The sequence below is a fragment of the Amblyomma maculatum genome, chromosome 8 (assembly GCF_055883805.1).
Source record: "Amblyomma maculatum isolate TAMU_Amacu chromosome 8, ASM5588380v1, whole genome shotgun sequence".
NCBI classification, from domain to species: Eukaryota; Metazoa; Arthropoda; class Arachnida; order Ixodida; family Ixodidae; genus Amblyomma; species Amblyomma maculatum.
In genome coordinates this window covers 101,960,644-101,981,308 of record NC_139351.1, presented here as the reverse complement: position 1 = coordinate 101,981,308, position 20,665 = coordinate 101,960,644, and the positions used below count along the sequence as shown (strand labels likewise).

The window sequence follows — 20,665 nt, the reverse complement described above, 5'->3', positions numbered from 1 at the left end:
CGGCGTCGGCATAGACTGCTGTCCGATCTGTCGAATATTTTTATGCAAAAACTTTGCCCTCCTTGCGGCGAGCGATATGATAATACTGGGTGCATGTTTTTAGGGAGAGGGGTAACGATGAGGTTACTGTGGATGCGAGGTGGAAGCTGGGCCTTGTCAGCAACGGTCACTTCGAAGCCTATTCCCACCTTGTCGAGTATGTGACTTCCTGTTGGGGTGTGGGTGAGGCGCTCGTACTGAGAGATGAGATGAGCTTCCAGTGTTAAAGACCCCTAATGCCAGGAGTTTGTAGGTGGTCCGGTGAGGGAGGTGAAGAGCCGCCTTGTATTCCTGTCTAATGCGCTCCCGTTCCTGGCAGCTAATGTACAGGTAAGGTAGGGTATGTATGTTAGGCGACTGATAACAAACGCCTGGACCAGACGTCATAAGTCAGCTTCCCGCGTGCCCCTATGTTTATTAGCAATGCACCGAATGAGACGAATGGTCTGTGAGACAGTGGCCGTGAGTTTAGCTAGTGTGTCGGTATTTTTCCGATTGCTCTGAATAAGAAGCCCCAATATCCTAATGGGAGATATTTCTAGTATAGGCTGGCCGTTAGCAGTAATGCAGATGGGAGGATGATCGCGAAAACAGTGGGAACCTCGGATGAGGAGGAGCTAGGACTTCTGAGGGGAGCATGAGAGATCTGCTCCAGCTACGTGGCGTTCAAATACATCCACCGCTTGCTGAAGCGTGGATGCAATTTCGGCATCGTTGCCTGTTGAAACCTATGTCGTCCGCGTATAAGGTATGGGATAGACGGGGGAGAGACGTGGGAGCATCGTCCAAGTTACGTCCCGATAACTTAATTGCTCTCTTCATTTCTCCGACCACAAGTAATTGTTAGTGGAGTGTTTCTTGAAGGAATGTGAGTGAAAAAATAAAATGGTTTTCTGTAAATGTACATACCGGTCTTGCTCGAAATCTTTGCCTGAATCTATTGAAAAAGGTGAAACAGCTGATGAGCTGCGCTCAAATTTCCCATTAGGTAGTAACGTAATCGTCGGCAATTTTTTTAATATATAGAACGGGCGCCGTGCATGTTTGCATCATCCTTTGCGCAGTAGGTATGCACCCATATTAGCCGTGCTTCTCGAAGAAAAAAGAAAAAGAAACAAGTGTGACAGATACCGCGCCTTTCCCTTCCTGCGAAGCAATTATTGATTGATTGATGGAATGTCCTTTATTGAATGGGAAGGCTCATGGCCATGGATGGGGGTAAAGGGGAAGAATCTTCATTGTTCAGGTCGTCACTCAAATCATATTGCTCTAGCCAGGCCACTAAGTGAGCCATACTTGGCAAATATAATCTGTGTGAATTAGCATCAGTTTCTAGAAGGGAACGATAATTCAGGCGGTAGGGTTTGATCTCGGAGCATCCAGTAGAAAAAGTAGGCCAATCCCAGAGTAGATGAGATATGCCGCCGCGAGTTAGAGTCGTACAGTGGGGGCACGTAATCATTTCCTCTGTATACTGACGCCAGCGGGCCATAATACGTGGCATGTAAGCCGCATGGGCGATTAGCTTATTCAAAAAGACTTGACTTCGGGTGAGGTGGGCTTTTCGCGTAAAAGGTGGGTCTGGTATGGCCACCTGCATGCTATGCTGACTGAGGCTACGAAGACTGGTCCGAGTATAGTGCATAAGGGCAAGAGAAGGGGTGAGTTGCCCGCCCAAGGTCGAGTAAGGATTAATCAAGGGGGGTGGGGAAGTAAATGTGGACATCCCACCTGCCAAGGCAGCCGCGGCGTGTGCCGCCGCATTGCCCCCCGATTCGTCCGAGTGACCTGGGGTCCACTGAATAACGACAGTTCTGGTTATTCTTCTTCTGCACTCAATTAGGTTGATAAAATGATACAATGGTGAACGCAACAGCATTCACATACACGGTGGCTGGCACGCAGTCTTATTTTCGTACGCCTGACCACTTTTGTTTTGGCAGTGTTTCTATTCGTGTTAGATTTTACAAAAGAAAATGCCTCCAATCTGCCCACGAGAGCGTACTGCTTTCTCTGCTGTAACGCCGCGGTTTTCCCGAGCTTTTTTTCAGCGCTATTTTGGACGAGTCGCAACGCTCACGTGCATTTGTGCTAGAGGGGAGTGTCGCTTCCGCTTCAGTGCCGGATGACGCAAACGATGACGACGAGAAGCAGTGTTTAGTTAGAGCATACATGCGCTACTTGAGTGGAGAGAGAAGAGAGGTCTGTTTCTCTGCCTCCTCAACCTCCTGCTGGCCATTCACGGGTCAGCGCTTGTCACGGACCACGGATGACTTCCGCTAGAGGGCGTAGCGCGAGCTTTCATGACCGCCGCACCGAGGGCGGCGCTGGCATCGAGGCACCTTATTCATGAGTCAAGAGAAGCGATTTACTTTTCTAGGCTGGTTTGGGCTGCTTAGACTATGCACAGCTGCCACAGTTTAATACCAAGAAATGAGCGAATGTTTGATGGTGCTGCGTTGACGGCAGGAAATGATATACCATGCTTATACGTTCTATCTCCACTGCCCGAGTGCACAACGGACATTCAAGCTGGGGCCGTATTACACAAAGATCGCATAACAAACATAAAACAGATTTGTCACAAACTGATCAAGCGGCTCGGGTGCTCCTATTGGCCCATTCTGGCCGGCCTATATGTTGACCAATAGGAGCGAGGCTGAAAGGTTTGTGACAGTTTTTGGGATGTGATCGTTGCATAATTTGGTACGTGCCATAGAAATGGCCAAGGTGTTGTAAGTTTTTAGCTGACAGATGTTGTGAAACTCGGAGATTATGGAAACGTTATGGAACTGCGTATATATATATATATATATATATATATATATATATATATATATATATATATATATATATATATATATATATATATATATATATATATATATATATATATATATATATATGCCGCATATGTCTTGCAACCAATTTCTGCAGCCTACTTGACGACAGCACTACCTATGGGCAGTGGCGTCTATGTTGGTGATGTACGGAACATCTAAAGCGCCAGCTACATATTGGTCTAAATCCGTTTGTTTCGCGATGATGTGGCCTCCTGTGTCATCGTTCCGTCCTCGAGACACCAAAGCAGTAATTACATCAGCGCCGAGGAAGACGCAGCAAGAAAGACTTTCTCCGGGTCTCCACCCTTCTTCGGCAGCCAACTCGGTCAAACTAATTGCGAATCGCTTAATTTTATCAGAAACTTTGGTACAGAGTGTATACACTTCCCCTCGCCCATGAATTCGCCGACTCATTCTGTCGCGGACGGATCCCCCAAAATGAGCTCTGACAGACGCGGGGACTACTCGTGTCTGTGTTCTGTACATGCGCCGTGCGTCAGAGTACCAACTTTGTGACCAGAGGGGATTAGCAGACCGGCGCCTCGAGGGCGGCGAAGAGCCGAGGCTAACGCCTGCTGAGCGCGTGGGCTCCTGGGGTGGTGGCATCGTAGCTTGCCGTGGCCCACGCCTGTGGACCACGGCAGCTGCAAGGAGGGCACCCTAGGAGGAGGAAAGAAGATAGTGGACTCAGAAAACAAGAAACCAGGGAGATGCGGCCCGGGTGCCGAGCAGAGAGGCTGCACCCTGAAGACGTTCAGTCGTTAAGCTTGTACACCGACAAATGATAGCCTTACGATTGTTTCCAAAAGTATTTCCGGGATGCGAGTTGCCGCTGCTCATGCGTGAGGAGTAGGAAGAAACAACTATATTTAACGCACTGTTAAGCGTCGAGAATGTCCTGGGCCAGGGTCACCAAGGCCAACTGGTCTGTTCATGCGTTTCTGAGAATTGCCGACGTTCCTGGCGACGATTTTTTTATTTTTTTTTTTTACGGAGTGCTGAAGCATAAAATGAAGGTACCGTTTCGTGTAGAAGTGAACACACTGGTAATACAGCCATCTGGGATAAACTACTAAGTACACGCGCCAGGTGCTTCCTACAAGTTCAGTTCAGTTCAGTTCAGGCGTTCAGTCGTGTCCGACTCTTCGTGACCCTATGGACCATGTCACACCACGTTTTCCGGTCTCTCACTATCTTCCTAACATCACATAACTTAATCTGCAGTGCCTCGAGGATGCCATCTAACCATCGCGTTCGCTGCCTACCCCTTCTCCGGCGACCCTCAACCTTTCCCAACATCAAATCTTTCTCCAGCGACTCCTCTCTTCTCATCAGATGACCAAAGTAGCTGAGCTTTAACTTTAGAATTTGACCCTCCAATGAGCAGTCATGGTTTATGATAGACAATATCGACTGATTTGATCTTCTGGCAGTCCAAGGAACTCTCAAGAGTCTTCGCCAGCACCGCAATTCAAAAGCGTCAATTCTTCGGCGGTCAGCCTTTTTCACAGTCCAACTCTCGCATCCATACATCACAACTGGAAAGACCATAGCACGAGTTATACGGATCTTGGTAACGCTAAACTACCAGCGGCCATGTTGAATCCGATTTATTGTGGGTATGCTGCATCGACTGATCATTCAATTCAGCAGATTATTCGCAGTTTTCTTTTCATATATTTTTTACCCTGCCTATGCTTTGCAAGCTCTTTTCATATAGGCTCGCGGTGACGCGCCCCGACCCACACATTCAGCGCCACGCGCCGTTACATCGCACCAGCGTCACTCTCATATAAGTATATTGCCGATGGCCTCTTAATACCATAAATGAGGCAGCAACAACAGGCAGAGGGGCGTAGGAAATCGACGTGGCCATTATTGTCATATTGATATCTCCTGCGCTGCACCCAACTTCGGCTTTCAGAACAGATTTGACCGCTATGGTGGAGTTTTTCTTTTTTTCTTTTTTTGCCGTGCAGAAAAGCTGACTTATAGAATTTAACAAAGGGTCCATTACAATCCTATTCCAGTAACGTCAGGTGTCCCGCGAGGGTCTGTCCTCGGTCCGCTTTTGTTTTTAATTTATTTTAACGATTTACCAACGACTGCATTTAGTAAGATTCGCATGTTCGTCAATTCATGTGTAATATATCGCCAAGTTGTTAACGTTTCTGACCAAACATCTCTTCAAGACTTCCTTAACCGCATTCAGAAATGGTGAGTCAATTGGTTAATGGAACTTAACCCTCATAAATGTAAAGTCTTTTCCTTTACCCGTCGCCGCAATCTGCCTTCACCTGTGCTACCGGTTCTATCAGACAAGTATTTAGACATTACCTTGTGTAGCGACGTATCCTGGGGCACAGTGTTCTTTTATAGCAGCAGTGTTCTTTTATACTACCGTTTTGAATTGATCGCTTTCACCGAAGACGTTAGTCAAAAGCTGAGCCGCGATACGTTAAGTTATTTAAATTACTCATTTTTATTCGTTACACATTTTACGACCTTTAGTATGACCAACAATGCATACTTATATCACAAGTACTGTGACACTTTCCTCATGTTGTCTAAAAAAAAGCAAGCTCCGCGACTCATCAGACTGTATGGTGTAATGCGAAAGTCACGGCGAATGATTTTGAATGATGGGATATCACGCAATTTCTGTGACCTCATACACCAACTGAATGATCCCGAATGTGATGGGCGTTCAATATCACACAGGATATATGATATGAACGCCTATGGTATGAGAGCTCAATGAGACGGGTGACATATATGATGTTGTATGACTGACTATATCACACAACTTATATGACCTCAAACAGAAATCATTTGATCTTTGTATGAGATCATGCAAAAATATCTTTATCCCATGTATATCCTCAGATCATACACTTCAATCAACTATATCACATATTTCTCATACGGTGTTTTTTTTTGTTTTTTTTTTTTCTTTTAATAGGACAAGTCTTCAGAAACAGCCCACGTCTCAATATAAGTCCGCAAAGAAGTTCATTTCGGCTTTGTAACAAGGCACTAGGGACAAAATGGGCTGGCATTAATGGCACAGTAATGGAAATGGCTCCATACGCATGCTAGAAAGCGCCAAAGAATGAAGTACGGATATCGCGTCCTCCGGCTGTTTTCACACGCAAACCGCAGTGGCATAAATACTTCCTTGCTGAAGATTTGTGAAGTCATGCTGCACCGTAATTCGAGTGATGATCATGGTGCTGTTTCTGTTGCCACGTCAAAGGAATAATAAAAGTGTTCCATTTTAAAATCCAGAATTCTTAATTATAAATGCGTTGTTTGCTTCTGAAGGCATATCAGCTTAGCAAAAACGAGGAGGTTGATGATTCTGATACCACACGCCCACGTCAGGCAACCCTACGTCCAATCTACAGTGAACTAGTTCACTATATCCAATCAATGCACGGCCATGTTAGCTGTCAGTATGTAACACGTCACACCACCAGCCGACGCCGTGATCGTGATGTTTCGCTCACAACAACGACAACGACGCCGGATTGTGCCATCCTGTTAACAAATGGTTCTAACGCGATAGCGTTAAAGGCCCCTGTTGTGTCCCGCAAAAGTTTGTTTCGATAATTACGGCCCATTCTATCATCATCATCAGGACTTTTCTCTCTCCTCTCGAACTCACACTCTCTACTCTGAGCTGTGTAACCGTGCAAGTACATAACACTCTATATGGCCGCGTAAACCTCTATTTTCATCCCCCCCCCCCCACACACACACTCCCCAGAATCTCGATACCCTGAGCTGCGCCTGTTTGTTCCCTCCGTCCGGATGCCGGACACCACAGTTAACACCAGAAAATCCGCGGCGGCGTTGTGAGCGAGAGATCACGAGCGTGGCGCTGGCATAGCTGGCAGCAGACATGGCCGCGCGCTGATTCTTCGATGTTTTGTGTGACTTAATGAGGCTTCACGATATCAGAACGTTGAAAAGAGCTGCTAATTCGAACTGCTCATGTGACGCAGGAAGGTGGAATAAAAATCAACTTTCCAGTGCTTTTAGATGTCGAGTCAGGCATGCTAGGCCTAGGCAGCAGAAATGTTCATGCGGCGTGGTTTTGCGGAGGGGTTTTACATGTCGTGTGGTAGTCCCTAAAGGCGGAGCTGAGGTGTCCCCCATAGTTTTTATTAAGAATATATATTAGATGGATACCATTGTCCCTTCAATCTAGTACGAGACACCGCATGGCGTGGCAAAACGATGGGTCACTGGACAGCCATATTGTCATCGCACGTACAAATTACGCAAAATACCTCCATCGGGATTAGTATATGTAACAAGTCACTCCACTTTTGGAACTACAAACAATGGATGGATGATCCTGTTTGAAAGACTGGATCAAAGTACACAGAATACTGGGCCGCCTGAGAACACGAAGATCTGAATTCCTTTTATGTTACAGTAGACGGATTTTCCCTCCCTCGATTCGATTCGTATTATATTTAGCATAGCGGAGGCTTTCGAGCTGTGACGGGGGCGAGACATAGCTGTCACCACTGCGCGCATGTACGTATATATCACACGTATCATACGCTGGTTATTAGTCATGGGATCGTGGTGCTTTACCCGTATTTGCTTTTCGTGCGTGAAAAGTTCGAATAGCATTGATTTAATATGGCATCCTCAAGCTGCCGAGGCTCAAGAGGCTTCCAAGCAGTTCTGTTAAAAGATTGCAGCGCTTATATACTGCTGCTTTTTGACGCGCTAAACTCTGCACGAGAAGTATAAATGTGAACAATTTTACAGTTGTCACTTCGCGCTTCGTCCTGTCCATGTCCAATATTTGTTACGTTTCGCGAAGAGGTTAGCGCGTCAAAAAGCAGCATGTACAGGGGTGGTCAATAGTTCCCAGGCCACAGGGCCATGCTTCTGAGCAGTATAGTCAGGCAGCTACGAAGGTCCCAAATCTCAAAATACATGTGGAGGGTAGAAGAAGCATTATTCTAACCTCTGAGATCATTTACAGCTTTAATGGGATCTCACGTGTCAGAATATGCTGACCAGAAGCAAAACCTGCGGCCTGGAAACTTTTGACCCCCCCGGTACAACCCATTAGACCCAGGCTCTCGCTCTCTCAGCAGTTATATACATTCGTTCGATAATGCCTAATAGCATTCAGTCAATGATAGCGGACCGCTCATATTCGCAGAACTTCAAGAGGCGTATTGGTACATTTGCTTCGATATAGAGTACTTCGACGGATACGATATTAGATCGTACTTTAAAACATGTAATTTGTTATTGAGTTTCGACGGATACGATATTAGATCGTATTTTAAAACATGTAATTTGTTATTGAGTCGTTTTAATGGTTTCAAGTCGTCACGTAAGGAAGTGAAGACTGAGCTAAGGCGAAATGAGGATTCTACTTCGCCTTGCCAGGAGTAACGCGACCAAGGTCCCTTTGAGAGCTGTGTTTGTAGCTACGCACAGTCTGGCACAGTCAATGCGAAGGTCTAAAGCGAAACACCAAAATTCCTTACAAGTGCGAATAGGGTGCCATCTTCTTGAAAGCAGGCAACAGTGCTGCCAACGGAGTGGGCTTCAGATCAGGGCCTATAGCTGAATTTCTGTAAATGGTAGTCGAAACCATAATCTTGACGGTGGACGTTGGCACTACAAGTTGGACACGATAAGATCGAGGCCAATGGAAAAAAGTTCATCGGCGCACATAAAGGAGAGTTGACGCAGTGTCGAACTGTTATTGGCGTTTCGTTTCACATCGCTTGTGTTTGGCGTCACGCGACGTTACGCGCTAATTCCTGCATCAAAAGCCTTGCACTGGGTCATCCACTTCTAGATATAACACGGTCATTGCTTTCAAAGCAACATTGCGTCAGATGCGGGCACATGTCGATCATGCAAGGCGATGCAAGCGCAGCGGGATCGGGACGTGCTGCTTCACAAGGGACGAAATGAAGCTTTGAAAGCAATGACCGTGTTATAACCATAAGTGGACGAGGCTGTATTTGTTGCCAATAAACTGAAATTCAAGTATTTGGCTTGTTGCAGAAAATGAAGAAATGTCGTGTGCACATATGACGAACGTCTTGATGGCTTTGGCGGAAATGTTCCCTCATAGCTCAGATCAATATTACTCTCGTTTGTGTATCATATTGCCCCGTTTTATTATATTTATATTACTCATCTACACAGACAGCACAAGTACAAAAGTTGAAAAAAGAATGTAAAAATTTAAGTGAAAAGTTGCTATCCCTAATGTGCAAAGTAATGCTCAAACATGCTGTTAGCAAAAATATACTTTAAAAGTAAAAAAAAGGGAGTTTAAATGCGGGAAGTAAAGAAAATACTCAGAGGGGTGGATCGAGCGCTGTTGATCTCGGGCCATATTCGGCTATCTTATTATACTTACTGAATTTCTAAAGTACCTTACTGAAGAAAGCTATTCTAGTTCGCGGATTATAAAACACTTCTGGGCAAAGTTTCACTCTCGCAGGTTATCTATACATCATGCGTCTACCAGTGCTATAAAGCGCTTGGAAGATGAACTCCGTCACTTGAGGTTGTGATGCAGAAGGAGGCGCGTGAATTAAGTTGTTTCCTCCCTCGGCGAGGAACAATTCAACTTGCCGCGCTTGTTGGCGGACTTTTCAACGGCTCATTCAAGCTATGGTGCTGCTTCTTCTAATCACCATATTCACGCTGAGCTGGCATGTAAAACGACTTCTCGGTAAGATGTCTCTAAATTTGCCGGTACAGATACGGATTTCGAAAACTAGGGGCTCGCGTTAAATTCTGCTAGGTCGTGTATATCAACTTTATGCCTGCTACTTTATTGATGATGATGACGACGATGATGATGATTATGATGATGATGATCTATTGATGCTCCCTTTGTATCGGATGGGCACCGTGTTAGTGCCCCAGTCGTAAGAAAAAAAAACACAACAACACACATCTAACACTTAAATTCGCGCCTCCACCGAGAGGATCGTCAGGCGTGTGAAAGCCAAGGAGGTTATGAAAAAAAAACTGCAGTTTTTTATATAACCTCCTTGGTGGAAGCATGGAGTGTGAAAGTCTAGCACTTGTGCGAGTTTGGTGTCCTCTGGGAGCATTGGCCAGATACCCACGTACCGCACTAATGTTCGATTGTTTCGGCGTCACCACCGCGCAAAGGAAGCTTGCGCCATCTATATGGCAATAAGGAAACGATGTGGTGCGCCTAAAACGCGAGTTACAAAAGTCCCTGAAGCATCGTACTTGCGTTGACGCATTTCTATTGGACACTATATAATCTCTTCTTGGTATATGAACTGCTAATTATATAAAAGTGCCGTAATAAATTGTGCGAGTCAAACATGCTTTTATATAAGTGTATGAGTACAGGGCATCCGTTGGGGGTGTAGCTCAGATGGTAGAGCGCTCGCTTAGCATGCGAGAGGTACGGGGATCGATACCCCGCACCTCCACTTTTTCTTTTTTTTTTTTGCTGAAGTTAATTTTTGTGTTTGCAATCGAAATAGACCCACATAGGGCACGTAGTGACGAGACTTCGCAAAAAACACAAACTACACAACAATTTTAAAACACCGCAATCGACCAGTTCTGCTCAGTTAGGGATTATGCGAACTTTTTCAGCGCAGATGAGGTCTTACAGTCAGGGGGGTCTTGGGGGGTTCTGACACGCTTCGCCAGTAAGATCCCCCACGCTCGAAGGTATATGGGCTACATGAATGCGAAGCAGGCTGTCATATTTTAATCCTGTCATTGGAACATTTGTCGGTTGTTTCAGCAATTTGGCAGTAAGTTTTAATAAGAACTATTAACATATATCTTCTATAGCCTGCGATAGAGGAAATAAATTTCCCCCTTTTGTATAAAACGATGTGCGAAGCAGGTCACCAGCCGCTTTCTCTCTCCCTCCTTGTTTCTATTTCCACCTGTGCTGGAATCAGTAGAGACCCCCTCTAATGGAGCCAGACATTAAGCACTGCAGACGAGGCGCGAAAAAATTAAAGTTCAACAGGCGCGCTAAGCACCAGAACAAAGCTCTGTTCGTCAGCCTCCAATACAGACCAGCGCGCCTACAACGAACTTTTGTGCTACAATATATACGTTCAAAAATATATACAGAGCGCCGGCAATGTTTGCATGCGTGAGGAAAATTTCGCGAACAGGACGCGAAAATTTCATTAGTTTGGAATTCATCCGCTTTGGAAAACACACTGACATGCGTACTCCAGGAATGGTGAAATAATAAATCGTGGCGCTGACCTCTTATGTTTCACTTACAACGAAAATAACGGTACAAATATACATAATTAATGTAAATAATAATGACAACTGTCCCTCAAGCAGTGGCAATCACATGTAACACACATACTGAACAACAAAAAGACTGCTTTAAAAAATTACTTTTGTGTGTACGCTCAAGGAACTATATACTCCAAGTATATATTTAATTACCGTAAGTAAGAGTGCATGCGTCATTCGCCGCATTTTCTTCACAAGGTCTGTTTAGTTTCCGTTATATAAATATAAATCATGTTCACTTCCCGTTGCGGTAGCTCCTGAACCGGCAGATCTGGGACCCATCCCGACCATGCACACAACCTCGTTTCGACTGGAAACGCAATGCGCCCTATACCGTGAGATGTAAGTGCACCTTAAGGGGTGATGTGGGGCTAAACTCACGATTTTCAACCAAAAGCACGTTTATTTATTCATTTATTTTTGCTGTTATAGATCCCGCATTTAGTAATGAAGCTTTTCGCTAAGCTGCTTGCCATCCGCGCAGTAGAAAATAATTTTTTTTTTCCACCAGACCATGGGGTGCATTCGCCGCCGAAAGCTCCTAATTAAATATAATGTAAATTTGTTTACAGGTAAGGAAACGCGCAGTACCTGCCACTTATCCGTGGACACCTGAACTGCACCGTAAGGAAAGGGAGGAAGTAGTAGTAGTATAGTATGTGGTTATTTTATTAGATATCCAAAAGGAATGGGAAGATGTTTGCCAGTCCCGGTATCTGCTATCTGATATCTGAAGCACCTGAACTATGGCGGCGGAAATAAAGGGATATTGGTAGAGGAAATCATGAGGAAAGTGAGATTGGAGGAAAAATGAAAGAGGTGGAGGGGAGGAAAATGAAGAGAATATATATATATATATATATATATATATATATATATATATATATATATATATATTGCCACACCGCTGACCATCTTCTGGCGCCACCAAGTGGCCGAATGTCTTGGCACGTGGCTAAGCGTCATCCTCGTCTCTCTCTCGAGTTTTCGTTTAATTAAAAAGGGCCAGCTCGGTTGTTGTGCTGCTTGCTACGTGTGTTGGTGACATTTGGTGGAGGTGCCGGGTAAGATCCCATGTACGTTGCCCCCGAAGACGTCAGTGACGCTGCTCATCAACGCGTGGACGCGACTCCTGTCCATAAAGCCAGCCGTCGCCTGCGAGGCCTACAACCTGAGTTTGAACCGCTGTCCACCCCGCTACGAACCATGACATCCACGACGAGCAGCCAGACAAGCCAGCCTTCCAGCAACGCCCCACCGTTCGTCCTTCTCGCACCGCGATCACCGCCATCATTTCATGGTGACCGGTTAGAGGATGTGGAAGACTGGTTGGCCAGTTTTGACCGTGTGGCTGCATTTAACCAATGGGACGACGAGCGGAAGCTAATGAATGTGTACTTCGCGCTGCAAGACTCGGCCAAGACGTGGTTCGAGAACCACGAGGCGTCCTTTGTCAACTGGGCAGCCTTTCGCCGTGAGTTACTTACAACATTCAGCTCAAGTGCACGCAAAGAAAATGCAGAGATTGCAATCCGTTCAAGGTCTCAACAGTCAAATGAGAGTGTGGCCATGTTTGTCGAGGACATGATGCGGCTTTTCAATCGGGCCGACCCTACCATGCCTGAGGCAACGAAGGTACGGCACCTCATGCGCGGGGTGAAGGAGCAGTTGTTCGCTGGCCTCATTCGCGACCCCCCAAGAACTGTCGCAGATTTCGCGAGAGAAGCTACCAGCATGGAACGTTCCCTGCAGGAACGGAGTACCCAATACGGCCGCCAGGCAAGCGTAGCGGCCACACCCTGCTGCTCGTCCGTGCCAGCAGCCAGCGGCGAGGCATTGCGGGAGCTTGTGAGGAGCATTGTCCGCGAAGAGCTGCAAAACCTTCACTTGAATGCTCCCTCTGCAAATAATTATTCTACCGTGGACGTCATCCGTGATGAAATTCGGCGAGCGGTGCAGCCACCACCACCACCAGCACCACAACCGGAGCCATGCATCATGACTTATAGTGATGTCTTACGTCGACCTGCTCCCGAGCCAAATCCATTCCGTCCCGTTGTCGGACCACCGCCTCGCTACATGCGCCCCGTCGAGCAGCAACAAGATCTGCGCCCCGTCGAGCCACAGCAATACCAGCGTCCTGCTATCAGCAAGGCGCACTTGTGGCGCACGCCCAACAGACGGCCGCTCTGTTATCACTGCGGCGAACCTGGTCACATTCTTCGCAATTGCCCATACCGGAGAATAGGCCTGAGAGGATTTCCACCAAACGCGCCTCGACCCCGCTATGGCGAAAGACCACAGGAGATTGAGGAGTACCTGGCTGCTAACGAGATGCAGCCAACGTCACCACAACGGCGGTCGCGATCGACATCTCCGAAGCGTTTTGCTTCGCCCACTCGGTACTCTTCCTCTGGGCAATTCAGAGGCACGTCCCCTCACCGGGAAAACTAAACACGGCGACCTCCGGGGGTGGGGCCGCCGCTACGTTTCAGATTAAACAGCCTCCACCCGACGATTTGACGCGACGGCCCGAGCGGCGACGACCCGATCCGATAAACTTACCGACGTGCTGCGAACGCATTGTTTCCGGGGAAATTTTTGTAACCGCCGACAGTTGTGATGTGACCGCACTTGTGGATACCGGCGCCGATTTCTCCGTCATGAGCAGCCAGCTAGCCACGGCACTCCGTAAAGTTCTGACGCCTTGGTCTGGGCCAATGATGCGTACCGCCGGTGGTCATGTAATGACGCCGATTGGCATGTGCACTTGCCGCATAGAGATCTGCGGTTTTACTTTCACTGGCACATTTGCCGTATTACAAGAGTGCTGCAAAGATCTGATTCTCGGCATGGATTTTCTTCAAGAGTATGGTGCGGTTATAGACCTTCGGGAGCAGCTCATGGTATCGTTTTCAACCAAGCGAGCCGTTGATAGCAACACGGACTTCCGGAAAACGATGTTGCGCGTCTGTGACGACCACATAACGATCCCTCCGCGTGCGAGCAAGTTCGTCACAGTCGAATGTGATCATAGCACCGGCACGAGTGGCATTGCTGAAGCTAACATGTCACTGCTTCTAACTCGACAAGTTTGTGTAGCTCGGGGCCTTGTCGAACTTGTCCGTGGCCAAGCCAACGTGCTAGTGACAAACTTCACATGTGAACCCCAACATTTGACGGCGAACACGGCGGTCGCTTATTTTGAAGAACTTGGAGAATGTACAGGCCAGTACGCTTTAACCAACACGTCAGACCCCGACAATGCGACGCCTACAGCCATTCAGACTGATGTGAACCCGCACCTCTCGCCCAGTGAGAAACGCTGCATAGATAATCTTGTCAATTCGTTCCGAGATTGTTTTGCATCAACCTCCAAGGTCCGACAGACGCCACTAACGAAGCACCGAATTATAGTTGCCGATGACCAACGTCCACTATGTCAGCGTCCTTACCGGGTGTCTTCAAAAGAACGTGATGCCATCCGCCGCCAAGTAACAGAAATGCTCCAGGACGACGTTATCCAACCGTCGACGAGCCCCTGGTCTTCGCCTGTTGTCCTCGTCGCAAAGAAGGATGGAACCTTGAGGTTTTGCGTGGATTACAGACGCCTCAACAACGTCACGAAAAAGGATGTGTACCCCCTGCCACGCATAGACGATTCCCTCGATCGCCTTCGCCATGCCACTTACTTTTCGTCCCTTGACCTCCGCAGTGGATATTGGCAAATAGAAGTTGACGAGCGAGACCGTGAGAAGACCGCTTTTATTACGCCAGACGGTTTGTATGAATTTAAAGTGCTCCCGTTTGGCCTGTGTTCGGCCCCTGCCACATTTCAGCGAATGATGGACACTGTACTCTCTGGTCTGAAGTGGCAGTCATGCCTCGTATATCTCGACGACGTTGTGATTTTCTCGGACACGTTCGACGAGCACCTGAAACGTTTGCGCGCTGTCTTCGAGGCCATCCGATCTGCCGGTCTCTCTCTAAAACCTGAAAAATGCCACTTTGCTTTTAACGAGCTGAAATTTCTCGGCCACATTGTCAGCGCTCGTGGTGTTAGCCCAGACCCAGAGAAGACGGCCGCTGTCTCTTCATTCCCCAAACCAGCGGATAAACGAAGCTTGCGTCGATTTCTCGGCCTCTGCGCGTATTATCGTCGCTTTGTTAACAATTTCTCCAAGATCGCTGAGCCTTTGACCCGCCTGACAAAAGACGCCGAGCCGTTCTTTTGGGGCCCCGACCAGGAAAACGCTTTCACGGAACTCAAGTCCCGTCTCCAAAGTACGCCAATACTTGGCCACTTCGACGAAGAGGCCGACACGGAACTGCACACGGATGCCAGTAACGTTGGCCTCGGTGCGGTCCTTGTTCAGTGGCAGGACGGTGCAGAACGTGTCATTGCTTACGCCAGTCGCACTTTGTCCCGTTCCGAAGTTAATTATTCAACTACCGAAAAGGAGTGTCTCGCTGTTGTGTGGGCAGTCATGAAATTTCGTCCGTATTTGTACGGTCGTCCGTTTCGTGTCGTGAGCGACCATCACTCTCTGTGTTGGCTGGCAAACCTGAAAGATCCATCGGGTCGGCTTGCTCGATGGAGCCTTCGGTTGCAAGAATTTGACGTTACAATCGTGCACAAGTCCGGCAAGAAACACAGTGATGCTGACTGTCTGTCCCGCGCCCCTACTCCCTGCCACGCGGACGGCTCCGACGACGATTTCGTTTTCCTTGGCGTTATCGCGACGTCCACCTTATCCCAAAAGCAGCGGGCTGACTCTGAACTTTTGCCCCTCATTGAATACCTCGAAGGAACCGTGTCATCTCCTCCTCAGCTCTTCAGGCGCGGAGTGTCGTCATTTTGCCTGCGTGATGGTGTGCTCTACAAGAACTACGGTCCAACAGAAACTGCTTATCTGCTTGTAGTACCCACAACGCTACATGACGAAGTTCTTCGTGCGTGCCACGATGATCTTTCTTCCGGCCATCTCGGGTTTTCTCGCACATTGGCACGGATACGCCGAAAGTACTACTGGCCCAGGCTAGCTGCCATTGTGCACCGCTACGTCCGTACCTGCCGTGAGTGCCAGCGGCGGAAAACACCACCCATTAAACCAGCTGGGCTCTTACAGCCTATCGATCCCCCGAAATTCCCATTTCAACAGGTCGGCATGGACTTACTGGGCCCATTTCCGAAGTCCTCCATGGGTAACAGGTATATAGCGGTTGCCACTGACTACCTTAGCCGCTACTGTGAGACCAAGGCCATTCCACGTGGTACCGCAGATGAAGTTGCGCATTTCTTCATTCACAGCATTGTACTCCGTCATGGTGCGCCAACAGTCGTCTTAACTGACAGAGGAACCTCGTTTACGTCGGCACTCACTAGTGAGGTACTTCGACTCAGTGGCACCACCCACCGCAAGACAACAGCCTATCATCCTCAAACTAATGGACTGACTGAGCGGCTTAACAAGACAATTGCCGATATGATTTCTATGTATGTAGACGATGATCATGGGAACTGGGACCGAATTCTGCCGTACATCACGTTCGCATACAACACTGCACTCCAGGAAACAACACGCTTCACTCCATTTCATTTGGTTCATGGACGCGAACCCTTGACTATGCTGGATGCCATGCTTCTTCCAGATTCTGCTCCCTCCACTGCCGTGGGGGCTGACCAATTTATTCGTGACGCAGAAGCTGCACGCCAGCTTGCCCGACAGCGAATTCGGCACCAACAAGTACACGACGCCCAGCGCTACAACCTGCGACACCGAGAGGTGACTTACACGCCCGGCGACCAAGTCTGGGTATGGAGCCCAATACGGTTGCGAGGGCGCTCTGAAAAGCTTCTGCGGCGATACTTTGGACCTTACGAGGTGCTCCGCCGCCTCAGCGCGGTGAACTACGAGGTGCTACCACAAGGCACTGTACGCTCCTCTCGGCAGCCGAAATCTGAAATAGTTCACGTTGCCCGAATGAAGCCCTATTACAGTCGGTAAACCAATTCAGGATCCAAACCAGCGCCAGAGACTTTCCCGTATAACTTGCCCCGCTTTTCGACTATTCCCCTACGCTTGCGGCATCGGGTCGATGCCCCTTGGAAGGGGGGCAATGCCACACCGCTGACCATCTTCTGGCGCCACCAAGTGGCCGAATGTCTTGGCACGTGGCTAAGCGTCATCCTCGTCTCTCTCTCGAGTTTTCGTTTAATTAAAAAGGGCCAGCTCGGTTGTTGTGCTGCTTGCTACGTGTGTTGGTGACAATATATATATATATATATATATATATATATATATATATATATATATATATATATATATATATATATATATATATATATATATATATATATATATATATATATATATATATTGTTTCTGAAAAAGCACAGTGCCTTACATTCCACGGATACGAATATCCCGAAAATAATGCTATCAGATAAGACAGTTTCCTTTCCGATATTTTCAGATTCAGTATATAAAGCAGCTGCTGACTTCGAAAGCAGTTCGCCGCTTGATGTCACGCGAGCAAAGAAGCCAGCGGTAGCCGCTCCTCAGAAGACCGCTGCTCAGCGCATACCATGCATGAGCTGCTGCTTGAAGTTCCCGTTTTGTTGATTAACGTACCAAAACCCGAAGACATTGGCATCGTCAAAAACGTGTGCTGAAAAAAATTACATTCAACATTCCACTTACAACCTCGGTTGGGCTCTTTCAAAAACCCTTCGCATTCGATAAAGGACATTCAATCGATCAATCCAATAAAGTAGCGTACTTCCGGCTTGCAAGCTCTCCTGCAGTTGCTGTATAAGTTTCCTGTTGATTTGATATAAGATTCATTAATCGTTCTTTGGTTCAGCAACATGTATAAAAAGCACCAACTCCGTTGATTTGAGCTGTTAATGTGGACTTGTATCAAAATATGAAATATAAAGCAGCTTATAGTTACGCATAACGACCCCTTGTCATAAAATTTATTTTAACATCTCTGCTGATCGACAGCCAAGGCTACTCGATCGGTTCAAAGGGTCGGTCTGTTTAATTATTTGCAGTGTGGAGGTTTCGTGTTCTATTATTTATGGCGCAGTTGTTTTTTAAAGGGCTCAGTGCATGTGTACTCCAGATACAGAGAGATCTGTTTCAGGGGGTCGTATAGTTGCTACTTCTCGCATTCAGGAAATATAATAGCTTGTCAGATTCTCTATGCTCAATTCGTTAATGCAGAATTTTCTTGCCTGCGGATGTATACGGATACGATTACTGCCATGCCCGCCTCTTGCAACTAGAGAGAAAGTAGAGTATCTGAAGCCAAGGACTCCAGGCTAACGTCTATCCTGTATCTATTGGATAATGAAGTTTCACCACCATCCCTCTTGGAGATGGATATGGTGTCTCCCGCTGAGCTATGCGTGAACAGTCTCATTTAAAAGATAGAGGTAAGCATTATTTTCCCATAGAAAATTTGCTGCTGAGGGCCCTCTTACTATTGGAATCCAATTTGTTACCCTTTTCGACAATCGACTATCCTCTCTTCGCACTACATTCCCTTGCAATACGCCCATTTCACTTTCTTGATTTCCACTAGAATCTACATTTCCACGCTGCGTGCTTCCTATCCTAACATTTTCCGTTCCATATAGCTCTCTGCGTTGTCTTCAGCTTAAGTGAGCTCTTTTCTTTGGCCTCCATGTTTCAGCCCCATTGGTGAGTACAGGTAAGATGCAACTGCTATATGCTTTCCTCTTGAGCGATACCGGTAAGCTTCAAGTCATAATCTGCGAGCACCTGCCAAATGCGCTCCATCCTGATCTTATTCTCCTGGTTATTTCCCTTTCATGCTCTGGATCTGCGGTCACTACCTGTACTAAGTACACATATTCGCCTATGCATATTAAAAAGGGTAACTGTTTGCTTACGACATAAATATAATAAGAAGAAATGAGCAAGGATACTAAATATTTACAATATTGTTCATCAAAGGAGTTCGCCCTGCCCTGATAGTGCTTACCTTCAAACCATCTGTCTGCGCCGTCAGCGAGGGCAACACAGGGGCGCTCCTCACCAAATAACTTAGGAAAGGAAAATAAGATTTCCGCCAACTGATCAAAGATTGGGGAAAGTATACCAATTAATCAATCATCGGGGATAGCATAACAAATTTCTCTACGATTCCCTCGAACAATCGCAAATTTGGGAAATGAGAGGTCGGGACTTCAGCCAAGCAAGCAAATTAACATCACTGCAATGACTACGTTCTTAGCATCTGCCTTAATATCCGTTTTCCGCACACGTGCGTGAGGCAAACGCATGCAATTGGAAAAAATCACATCAAGTTAAGAAATAGCCATTCGTGTCTACCCATGCGGGCGCCTCTTCCGCTGCCTGCAGTCCAGAACAGCCCCCTGGCGCAGCAAATACGTCGCCCACTGTTGCACTTTAATCTGTGTCGCATATTTATTTTTGTTATTATTATAATTACCTCAATGTAGTTGCATCTGCTTTCCTGTACCGTTTTCTTATATTGTTCATATATTGTTTACTATGCATTGTACTAGTGCCTGTTTTCTCACATATTTTGCTTACAATAACGCTGCTGGAATTTTCCCCCGCCTTACACACTTTCAAACGGACCTGCAAGGTATTTCAAACAAAAAAAAAAAACAAAAAAAAAAACAAATAAAATTGTTAACAAATCTGAATCCGTATTCTAAGTTTGCATTTTTATCGAAAGTGTTACTATCTCCCTGTCCTCAATCGAGTCATCTGATTGGTGGAAACACCGCGGAGCCGGATATTCAGTTCCGGTGCTTCCACCAATCGGATGACTCGAGGTAGCAGAGGTACGGACCCTGATTAGTGTTCGTCATTAACGTTACTCGGACGACAAACGAATAAATGCAATCAATCATGCATGTTTTACTAATCGAAGCGACAAAATCATTATAGAGTTTTTCACAAAGGTAAGAGAAAATTTACTCACGGGTTTTGCATATTCCAATGCAGCACTCGGGAAGAAGGTCCAACACGCCAGACGCAGTTGTCTTTCTTCACACGAAGAACATCCGAAGGTGCGTTCCAAAGCTCCAAGCACTAAACACACAATGCCCCCTGAAAAGGAACGTGCCTTAACAGATGCACACCGAAGTAATTCGTGGACACACCCCTTTCCGAACATTGCACTGAGTTACGTGGTCCATGCCAGTCGAGGCTGAAGAAGGTATAGGCACTGGCGCTGCCTAACTTTTTTTCTTCATTACATCACGTGTACAAACTGCACGACTTGCTAGCAAGTAACGTGCTTTTGTCTTCATGGGGGGAGGTAGGTAATTGCACCGGAGCACATATCCATCTTCGTTTCTTTACCTTCATAATCGCACTCATTCGAGCCCCGCCGTGGTGGTATACAGTGGTTAGGTTGCTCGACTCCTTTGCCAAAGGATACGGGACTGAATCCCG

The 20,665-nt window shown here is 46.9% G+C and overlaps 1 non-coding gene across 1 annotated transcript; it reads left to right on the top strand.

Moving 5' to 3' along the window:
* Positions 1-10,284: 10,284 nt before the first annotated feature.
* Positions 10,285-10,357, top strand: TRNAA-AGC (transfer RNA alanine (anticodon AGC)). Its single transcript has one exon. It is a non-coding gene; the product is annotated as a tRNA-Ala (tRNA).
* The last annotated feature ends 10,308 nt before the right edge of the window (positions 10,358-20,665 follow it).